Source organism: Mus musculus, chromosome 2, assembly GCF_000001635.26.
Source record: "Mus musculus strain C57BL/6J chromosome 2, GRCm38.p6 C57BL/6J".
Classification (NCBI taxonomy): domain Eukaryota; kingdom Metazoa; phylum Chordata; class Mammalia; order Rodentia; family Muridae; genus Mus; species Mus musculus.
In genome coordinates, this window is record NC_000068.7 from 167,632,083 (window position 1) to 167,643,221 (window position 11,139).

Genomic DNA, 11,139 nt, shown 5'->3' on the forward strand with positions numbered 1-11,139 from the left:
GGGGTCGCAGGAGCCGGGCGGGAAGGGCTTTGCCCGAGTCTTCAGTGAGCGAGCATGAGGGCGGGGCAACCTGCAAGCCCCGCCCAGCCCGAGCGCGGGGGAGGCGTGCAGGTGCTCGGCTCGAGGGCCCCGGGGTGACCGTGCGCTTCCGGGAGAATAGAATGGGGGGGAAGGGCTGTGGAGCCCCGCGCCTGTTCCCAGGCTGTTTCCGTCCCCCTGTGTCCTCACCACGTAGCGAAAATGAAACCGCGAGAGATGAAGTTCAACTCAACTGCTAAGTAGCTGAGTCAGAATTTGACCCCAAGCCAGATGATCTTTGTTATGGGGTATATGGAGAAAAATAACACCGAAAGGCCTGAATGCGTCAAATTGTGGGCCAGTACAATCTTGTTTCCGGCACTGTTGCTGTTCTGGGGCCTGAAGCATGTAGGGACAAGGTGCAGCTAGGGGCTTGAGAACCACCAACCTTGAGACATGCATTCTGCTTGTTTGTTTGTTTGTTTGTTTGTTTAGGGGTTTTGTTCGAGACATGCTCTCAACTCAGCTGTCCAAGAGCCCACTATACAGAGGATGACCTTGGCTGTCTGATTCTTCGGCTTCTGCCTCATGCTGGGGTTGCAGGCTTGTGTTTTAGAGTTCTTCTTAGAGATGGAATTATGTGGGAGAACTGTGCTTGGTGCCGGACATGGCAATGTCTCCACGAAATGAGATTCTCTTCTCAATTGCTACATTCTAGTTGGACAGAGAACAAGTAAGCCAATATAAATAGATAAATATACATTTTACCTATGATAAGATAGGGGACAAACCTATAAAGGGCACCAGGAAGAATCAGAAAAGGCCTCCTGCAAAGGTCTGAAGACACTTGTCTGCATATAGAGTAAACCCATCACAAAGCCACCTTTGATGTGAAACCCTTAAGGGGACTTGGAAATCGAGGATGAAGTAGCCAGATAGGCTGCAGATTATACTGCTAAGAGGGACAGCAGAGGGGCAAGGAAGCTGGAGACATTCCTGGAACATTCCATTTGTCATCTGTTTGGTGTATTCTAGGTAGCTCCACTGCATTTCCTCTTGAGGAAGTACGTGGTAAGCTCAGAACTACCGTCCTGCAGAAGATGCACACCAGCCTAGGAGTCTGTCCCACAGAACAGAGGGAACCAGGTCTCTAGGTAAACTGGGAAGGGTGAGTGCACAATACACTGAGGCTCTGCTCCCGGGGCTGGGGCTATGCTGGGGGCCGTGACGTGTCTGTGGCCTTGTATTTATGAAGGCTTTCCCTGTTTCCCAATATTGTACCTGCTTGCCGAAGTGTCTGCAGGTTTGAGTCCACAATACTACGACAGCCTCACTCTAGCCTTGACCTTATGACACATGCAGGGCCTCTCTAGCGTGTCTCTGCCTCTTCTCGAGGCTGCTGGAACCTCACATGGTCTCCCTGTCCTCAGAGCCTTTGGGCTCTCCTATTGTAATCGTCTCTGGAGGCTCTTGAGATGCCAGGAGTTCCAGCTGCTTGCCATATAGCTTGCCTTTGCTTCACATGTCACATGACACAAAGCGTCCTTTGGACGCACAGACAACATTCGCTCCGGGTTTCGAGCCACTCTAAAGCACTGGGACCTAGAGCAAGCATTTGTCTCTGGAGGCTGACTCACTTCAGAAGTGAGAGTCTCTAGATTTGGGTCTTCATTGTGAATCTTTTTGGGTGGCTTCTGCTGAGAGGTTTGTAAAGATAGCACCCCTGTAATTGCAGCAGTAGGGAGGCTGAGGCTGGAGGCTGGAGAGTTGGGGCCTGCCTAGAATACATGGTCAAGACGCTGACTCTAACAACAAAGTACACCCCCAGAGGTTTGAAGCACCTAGTATCTGGTTCAACATTCTGAAAAGGGGCTAGTCTCACTCTATGCTTTGATAAATACCCTGGACGATGAGAGGATGCGGGTGCGGCAGGAAATCTGGCATTTGCTAAGCCACGTATAAATGCCAGGCACTGCTAAGAATGGTTCCATTTTAAAGATGAGGAAAAGGAGGCTGGGGGCTCGAGAGATGTCTCGACAGTTTCAAGCATTTATTGCTCTTGCTAAGCACCCAGGTTCAATTCCCAGCACCGATACAACTGCTGTTCTGACCTCTTAGACATCAGGCACGCATGTATCCATGCGTACAGCAAACCTTCATAAACATAGCAGTAAAAAAAAAAAAATCTTTGATAGGAAATTCCAGGCCAGGGCGAAGGAAGGATTCTGTCTCAGAAAAGACAGGAAAGGAAGGTGAGAAAACAGGATCTGGGCCAATAGGTGAAGTGACGGCCAAAACACAACTCTTTATCCTCTATGCTCATAAAATTTCTGCCAGCAGATGCATCTTGCAAGCAAAAGTGATCTTGCAAATTCCCACGAGAACAACGTAAGAGGAAGGGGGGGGGAGGGAAAGAGCGCCCCGGGGCATGCTGGTTATTGTAGTCCAGCGGTGGCCTGCTGGGAGTTGTAGTACTTGGAGTTCACATTTCCCTCAAGGAGACTCCGCCCCTTTCCATGCGTCACATCGAGTCCCCAGAGAGGGATTCCTCTTGCTGCTCACCCACGCGCATTGCGCTTGAGATCAGCTGATAGGCATGAGAGAATCCAGTTTATCGGATTGGTGGAAAGATTAAAGTGGTTAACTACCGAATTTAGAAGAGTGTTCGGCACTAAATGCTAAGTCTTAGTTATTTAATCCTCAGTGACCCTAGCAAAGAAGCTTCGAGGCTCCAGCAAAGTAGCACCTTACAGCCTACATTTGTCAGATAAGGAAACTGAAATTGGGAGCAGTTAGTTCTTTCCAGGATCACACATCGAGGAGTGAAATTAGATTAAAAAGGTTATTGGTTTTTATGTGGTAAATGAAAGAAAGTCAACCAAACCAAACCAAAAAAAAAAAAAAAAAGAAGAAGAAGAAGAGGAGATGGCTCAGCTGTTGAGAGCACGTGTCGGGCAGAGGACCTGGATTCAATTTCCAGTATCTTCATGGCAGTTAACAATTCTTAGCTCCAGTTCCAGGGTACCCAGTGCTGCCTTCTGGCCTCCATGAGCATCAGGAGGCACTCACATATATATACACAGGCAAAAACTCATCTTTTTTTTTTTTTTTTTTTTTTTTTTTTTTTTTGGTTTTTCAAGACAGGGTTTCTCTGTGTAGTCCTGGCTGTCCTGGAACTCACTTTGTAGACCAGGGGGCTGGCCTCGAACTCAGAAATCCACCTGCCTCTGCCTCCCAAGCCCAAGTGCTGGGATTAAAGGCGTGCGCCACCACACCCGACTGCAAAAACTCATCTTAAAAAAATCTAAAAAATAAAAATAGAGGAGGGCCACCAAGATGGCTTAGCATGTCTCCTACAATAATAACAATAAATAAAAGATTGTGTTTAAAACAAGGGGCTGGAGAGATGGCTCAGTGTTTAAGAGTGCTTCTTGCTCTCCCAGAGGACTTGATATCTGTTCTGAGCATCCACTCATACATGTCAGGACACTCAAACCTGTGACTCGAGCTCTAGGAAATTCTATTTCTTCATCTGGCCTCTGTGCACAAAGCACACACATGGTGGACACTCAACACTCACACGGACATAAATAAAAAATATAAATTCGTTTTGGTTTTGCTCAGGGTTTCTCTTTTTTTTAAAAGATTTACTTATTATTATAAACAGGTACACTGTAGTTGTCTTCAGAGGTGCCAGAAGAGGGCGTCAGATCTCATTACAGGTAGTTGTGAGCCACCATGAGGATGCTGGGATATGAAATCAGGACCTTTGGAAGAGCATTCAGTGCTCTTACCCGCTGAGTCATCTCACTAGCCTCCCCACCCTCCCCAACTTAACACTAGGTAAGAGAGAAAGAAGGTTAGAGGGGAGAAGGGTGTAGACCTCTTTAAACTACTTCCTGCTGATTAGGGGTGTCTGAGTTCCTTGGGATAAGACCAATCTTAGTCATCAGGCTATCGCTAATGACTACCTGACAAACAGCAGCAGCAGGAACCAGAAGCAACCTCCTCTGAATACACCTGGCCCCTTGTAGCAGACTCTCAAAAGTTCCCAGAATTCCAAACATCACACTCTCAGAAAGTATATGAACCTGGCAAAACCATGCCCCTGCTGGAGCACGAGGCAAATCATAATCACCCATTGTGAAGTAGCCTCTTATCCCACACCTGGGATTAAAATAAAAACATATTCACATAACTGGGTTCTTAAAGAAACTCACTAACAGGTTTCTCTGTGTAACAGTCTTGGCTGTCCTGGAAGTCACTTTGTAGATTAGACTGACCTCAAACTCACAGATATCCTCCTGCCTCTGCCTTCCTTCTGAGTGCTGGAATTAAAGGTGTGCACCACAGTATTCAGTTTTTGTTTTTCCAGACATGGTTTTTCTGTGTAGCTTTGGCTGTCCTAGAACTTGCTTTGTAGACCAGGCTGGCCTCAAATTCACAGAAATTCACCTGCTTCTGCCTCCCAAGTGCTGGGATTAAAGGTGTGCCCCCAAGTCTGGCAATGCATATTTTTGTAATAAAAAGAGAAACAGGTAGGGTATATGTCACATGCCTTTAATATTAATGCTCAGGAGGCCAAGGCAGGCAGATCTGTATGAGTTCAAGGCCAGCCTGGTCTACAGAGCAAGCTCCAGTCTGCTATACATATTTAGCCTGATAAGGAGCCAAGGCTACCTAGTGAGACCCTGTTGTGGATGGGCCTGGTGCTGTTTGTATTTTGATGCTAATTCATTCTGCTCTCTCTTATTTATTTATTTATTTATTTATTTATTTATTTATTTATTTAATGTAAGTACACTGTAGCTGTCTTCAGACACTCCAGAAGAGGGAGTCAGATCTTGTTACAGATGGTTGTGAGCCACCATGTGGTTGCTGGGATTTGAACTCTGGACCTTTGGAAGAGCAGTCGGGTGCTCTTACCCACTGAGCCATCTCACCAGCCCCATTCTGCTCTCTCTTGGGAGAAGCTGCAGACAAGGAGTGAGTCACTACTCAGTTGACTTTTTGTGATCCCCTAATGAATAAAGGGGAATAAATGAAAAATCACTGGGAGGGACTTCCAAGTTGGAGAGAGGAAGAGAGAAGGAGACGAGAGAGAGAGAGAGAGAGAGAGAGAGAGAGAGAGAGAGAGACAGACAGAGAGAGAGAGACAGAGACAGAGAGACAGAGACAGAGACAGAGACAGAGAGAGACGCCCTATTGGATGGGGATAGCTTGAGAACAAGATTTAATACGGCTTACAAGATTAGGATTCTAGTTGTTTTACCCAGCGATTGAGTTACCATTGTTTCTGAACCAAGTTTGTATGGTATTTTTCTTCTCCCAGAAACTCGTCTGGGTTTCAGAGAGAAAAGTATGGCGTCAAAGCGTAGGTTCACTTCATGTGCACCACAAAGGCTGTGGGGGGTATTGAAGCATGGGGCTGGTGTGGTAACAACCCGCCAGTGGGAACCTACTGAGCTGGGTAGAGAGATTGTGGAGTTCTGAGTCAGAGTCTCCACGAGATAAAAACAAGTCGGCCATTGCCTACCAGTGCGTGGCCGGCCAGGGCGCGGGGCAGAGAGTTGCCGGCACAAGCACAGGAACGAGCTGGTTCGTTTTAATATTTCCCATAAGAAGACCCTGTCTGAAAGACGAAAAATAAAATAAGTTCGGTCCTACCGAGGTAGGAAAGCATGGGAGTCTAGAGTCTCTCTGGACAGGAAAGGCATGTGTCATTTAAAGTCAGTTTAAAAGTGATGGCAAAGCTGAGGTCCAAGGCCACAACCTTGTGTTCCAGCTTCTAAATACAAACTCCAGAAAGGAGAGCGTGGGCTTTTTTTTTTTTTTTTTTTGGTTTTTTGAGACAGGGTTTCTCTGTATAGCCCTGGCTGTCCTCGAACTCAGAAATCCGCCTGCCTCTGCCTCCCGAGTGCTGGGATTAAAGGAGTGCACCACCACGCCCGGCTAATAATTCCTTAATGGCTTCAGACTTCCCCCTAAGGGCTGTCTGCTGCGAAGCCTCATCCCAAGGCCCTGTCTGTGGTTTCCTGGTGCACAGCACCTTGGACAGTGTCTGGATTTTGTATGTGTTAGTTTTGTGGTTGGAGGTCAAGGAATTGCCACCAAGGAGTCCAGAGCTGCAGTTGTAGAACCTTTGCCTCGTCCGTATTAGGCCAAGGGTTCAATTTTCACTATTACAGAGGGGCAGGAGGAGAAAGAAAGAATGAGAGAGAGAGAAAGAAGTAAGAAAGGGCCAGCGGGTGAGAGCACTGGCTGCTCTTTCAGATGACCCAAGTCCACTTCCCAGCACCCACGTGGTGACTCACAATTATCTATAACTCCAGTTCCAGGGAATGGATGCCCTCTTAAGGGCTCCGTAGGCACCAGATAGCACTCGGTACACAGACACACATGCAGGCAGAGCAGTCATACACAGAAAACAGAATTTTAAAAAGGAAAGAAGGAAAGGCAGATAGGCAGGCAGGCCGGCAGGAAGGGCACCCGCGGGTAGGCAGGGGTCTGAGGTGCAGCGTGGTGGGGAGACTCACCTTGCAGCCCACTGAGAAAGATGAGTGAAAAGAGGCTGGTTGGCTGTGGTTGTGTTTTCCAGTAGGGTATGCTGAAGATACAGAGGCAGAAGGATTACATGAGTGAGGCCAGCCTGGTCTACACCGGGGCTGACAAGATGGCTCAACAGGAAAAAGCGCTTGCCACGTAAGCCCGACAAGCTGATGTCTACACCTGAATTCTACACCTGAGCCCATGGTGGAAAGGAGTCGACCAACTCCCTCAAGTCGTTGTGACGTGACTGAGACCTGAGTCACAAGCCTGGAAGCAGCAGAGCTGGAACGTCAAGCCCCCTTCTCTCTCTCCTCTCTTCCTCTATCTCCCCCTCTCCAGGCTCTCTCCTTGCTATGTAGCCCAGGCTGGCCTTCCCACACACATTCTTCTGTGTCTCTTCCTTTCATCTTGCTATGTGGTATCAGGCTGGTCTTGAATTCATGGCAGAATGCACGGCAAACCCTAAACTCGACCAGCTTCCTGGTCTTGCTGCAGGCTTTCTCCCTCCCCACCTTTATTCCACCCAGGCTGCAGCCATGGTGGTGCTGTACTCAGGGTAGCACCCTCAGAGCTAGTCACCTCTGGAAACAGGCCTCACAGACACACCAGAGCGCACTTTTCTACTGTCCCGTGTGCTTCCAGGATATGATGAAATTGACCATTACACATGGGTGTACTGTTTCACATCTGTGACCCCAACACTCAGAAGGAGGCTGAGGCAGGAGGATCACAGTGAATCTGAGGCCAACCTTGCCTATACACACTGAGTTCCAGTCCACCTTGAGCTGTGTAGCTACAAAATAAGACTTTCTCAACACCTCCCCTGTCCTTCAAAAGGATCAAGCACTGCGGAACGTGAACACTTTATAAACTCACAAGGACTGATGAGAGGCATCTACTTCTGAGGTTTAAAATGCATGTCTTACACTGGAGCATCAGGGAAATCAGGGCATCTCTTAGGGCCCAGGACATCTCAGAATCAGAGAAATACAGTCGGGGAAGCAAGCAGCTATCAGATGGGCAGAGAACTGACTCCTGATCAATAGCACCCTGAACTGGCAGGGTGTGCGGAGAGGGCTTCAGAGACAGGAGACAGCCTGGGAGGAATCGATTAAAATGGAAAGCACAACACCCTTGACCTTTCCTAGAAACTGACCCTGATGCCCATGGCATTCAGGAGCAAAGCCAAGGTCCTCTATAGTTTCTAGTCCCTGGGCCTGAAAATGATCTCATCCCATGACCAGTAGGTGGGTCTGAAGAACGAAGGTAGTTATGGGAAAGTGGCTGGGTTCAGAGAGTGCTTGCTGTGTAGACACCAGGACCGGAGTGAGGGTGATCCCCAGCTCCCATACACAAAGCCAGCCTGCCTGTAATTCCAGCATTGGGGAGACCCTGAAAGAAGCATCCTTGGGTCCTGAACAGTCGGCCATGTTCTGTAAGAGATCTGGTCTCAAAAAATAAGGTAGGCAGAAAGGAAGACACCAGACACCGGACATTGACCTCTGGCACACACACATGCACTTGTGTGTGCATCTGTGCACGTGCGCAAACACACACACACACACACAACCTTCCCTACATATACATATAACTGTACAGGTGGACTGCCAGGGTGGCAGCACATTCTATAATCCCCGTACTTGAGAAGCAGATAAATGAGGACTGCTGCAAATTCAAGGCCAGTCAGGACTACAAAGTCTTTCAAAAACAAGACTGGTTCATTCCCCACTGCCTCCACCCATATTTTACTTTATAGGTGTGAGTGTTAGTGTACATGTATGTCTACACACCATGTGCATGCAGTACCCATGCAGGCCAGAAGAGGGTGCAGGATCAGTGCTGACAGAAGGTAGGAGAGGGTCCCTGGGACTGGAGTTACGGAGGATTGTGAGCTGCCCTGTGTGTGCTGAGAATCAAAGCCAGGGCTTCTAAAAGAGCAGCCAGTGTTTTTAACCATCTCCCCAGCCCCCAAGATGGGTCCATTTTAAAATTGGAATACTACATACACATCGCTAAAAAGAACTAAGAAATCTTCTGACCGTCAAATATAATATTCTCTAAAAGATGTTCTGTGAGAAAAGGGAAGGCAGAGATCCACCCCGCTGTTCATTGGTGATGTCTTCTTAGAGAGGGAGGGAAAGGAGGGGACAGGCAGGCAGACTCCTGTGTTCATACAGCAGACATCACAGTTTATCAAAGCGATGGCCTTTGAGGGGCCACCCTTGCAGAGGAGCAACGTTTGCTGCTGAAGGACAGGTATGGCGGTATATACCTTTAATCCCAGCATCCTGCAGAGTCAAGTAGATGTCTCTAAGTTTGAGGTCAGCCAGGGCTACAGAGTGGGACCCTATTTAAAAACAACAACAACAACAACAACAACACACACACACACAGAGCAAGCATATCATGTGTGCCTTGAGAGAGAACCCGACCGGGGGCTTGGGAAACTGAAATCTCTGGCTGCATCAGGCCTCCAAGCCTGTTCAGGCCTTAGGCGTTGCAGGCTGTCTGGTCTTTGCTATACACACCCAGCCCCTTGAAGCTGGGAGGAAATGAATGGCTGAAACAGATGACAGTGCATTTTACAAGGACACTGAACACTGCACCGTGAACTGTAACCTGCTCCTTGCCTGCTGTCATTTGGAGAACGCGGTAGACTGGATGGGACCCTGCTGGTCTTCCTACCTACAGCTCATGGTTTGCACCGTTGTGAGGGGGGCCTGGGAGGTTTGGGTTTCATCTGAGGGGGTGGGAGTTACAGGTGGGAAGAGGCACATACCTAGCTCCCCTCAAGAGTTTGGCACAGAAGGTGCCTGACCGAAGTCCACTCCAAAGCCAGGTTTGCCCTTTGCATCACTGACCTGACCCTGTCACCAGATGGCAGCACAACCCTGGCTCCCTCCGCCCACCTCCTAGACACGCACTCCACAACCGCCCTTATTTCCAGGTCTCTTTTTGCTGTTGAGGGGCTTATTAAAGTACCAACCAGGCTGCCCTTGAACTCCTTCTGTCTAGAACTCTCAAAACTCTCTACCTTGGTCTCCAGAATAGTTAGAGTCGTAGGCTCGCCACCACGCCTGGCCTCATCTCCTATCCCTAAGGGACTGCCAAATGCTAACACTTCCTCCTTCAGTGGTCGTGGTTGTAGTGGCCAATGTTGACTAACATCAAGGACAATGAATGTTTTTCAGATTATTGTCATTTTGTGTCCTCAAGCCCCCTTCTCCCTCCATTATTAATACTGCAGAAATCAGCCTAAGAGCTGTTGTTGATTTCTCTCTCTCCCCTCCCTCCCTCTCTCTTTCTTTTTTTTTCCCCAAGACAGGGTTTCTCTGTAGACGAGGCTGGCCTTGAACTCAGAAACCTGCCTGCCTATAGCTCCCAAGTGCTGGGATTAAAGGCGTGCGTCACCACCGCCCAGTTTGTTTATCTCTTAATAAAGACAGGTTCTTATATAGTCCAGGTTGGCTTCAAACTTGCTATGTAGCCAAAGATGAACTTGACCCTCTATAATCTTCCTATCTTCACCTTCCAAATGCTGGGATTACAGGCTTGAATCAACAGGCCTGGAGCCACAGACAGCCTGACCAGATACACACCAGAATGTGTGTTCACTACTAAATCCTGGTGCCTTGGAAATGCTTGTCCATCAGGTGGCCCGGGGCTTCGCGACAGCTGCTCTCCTCACTTCTGTGCTGGCTGGTCTTGCTGATCACCCCAGCATCTAACTGCAAGTCTGCACCTGCCCCAGGGCCTTTGTACCTTGTGAAACTGCACTGTGAGCTGGGCATGGTGGCGCAAGCTTTGATTCCAACACTGGGATCAAAGGTGAATCTCGGGAGTTCAAGACCAGCCTGGTCTACAGAGCAAGTGCCAGGATAACCAGAACTATATACGGAGACCCTTGCCTCTTGAAAGAACAAAGTATTAAAACAAACAAAAAAATATAATAAAGAAGTTGTAGTACGTTCTCTTTATTTATTGTTTTTTTTTTTTTTTTTTTTTGATCAGCTCCCACCACAGTCAGTCAGTCTGGTGGTCTGGGTCTAGGCCAGAGCCATGACATACATCAGATGCCAATGACCTCTTAAAGGAGTTCTGGGACAGGCCAGCCAGCACTGCTCTAGCACAATCTAGGTGAAAGGTCATGTGAATGGTGGCACACACCTGTGATCCTGGCACTTGGGAGGGTACGGGGACCAGGAATTCAAGGTCAGCCTTGGTTTCTATAAGAAGTGTGAGGTCACTTGGAGTATATGATATACCACCGCCTTAAACAAAAATTCAGTACTGGAGAGAGATGGCACCCTGGTTAAGAGCACTTAAGAGGACCCGGTTTTTCCCCAGTACCCACAGTGTTTCAGCATCCGTAACTTCAGATCCAGGGTTCCAGTGCTCTCGTGACCTCTGTGGGGACGAGGCACACACATGGTACACACACACACACATGTGGGCAAAACATAAAATAAATAAATCTAGACCACTTCACTGTGTCGGGGGATAAAGCCCCCATCCCTCAGGCCAGGGCTAGCTCCCTCTATGCAGCCATCCGGAAACACCACACGGCAACCA

General features: G+C 48.4%; 1 long non-coding RNA gene across 3 annotated transcripts; it reads left to right on the plus strand.

Moving 5' to 3' along the window:
• Positions 1–11: 11 nt before the first annotated feature.
• Gm31852 lies at positions 12–10,533 on the plus strand. Of its 3 annotated transcripts, none has more exons than XR_866998.2 (3): positions 12–111; positions 514–751; positions 1,054–2,870. It is a non-coding gene; the product is annotated as a predicted gene, 31852 (long non-coding RNA). The 3 variants fall into 3 exon arrangements; XR_375264.4 differs by lacking the exon at positions 12–111 and adding an exon at positions 6,617–10,533 and having other exon boundaries at positions 392–751; positions 1,054–1,186; XR_375265.4 differs by lacking the exon at positions 12–111 and adding an exon at positions 6,617–10,533 and having other exon boundaries at positions 392–751; positions 1,054–1,172.
• Positions 10,534–11,139: the final 606 nt, after the last annotated feature.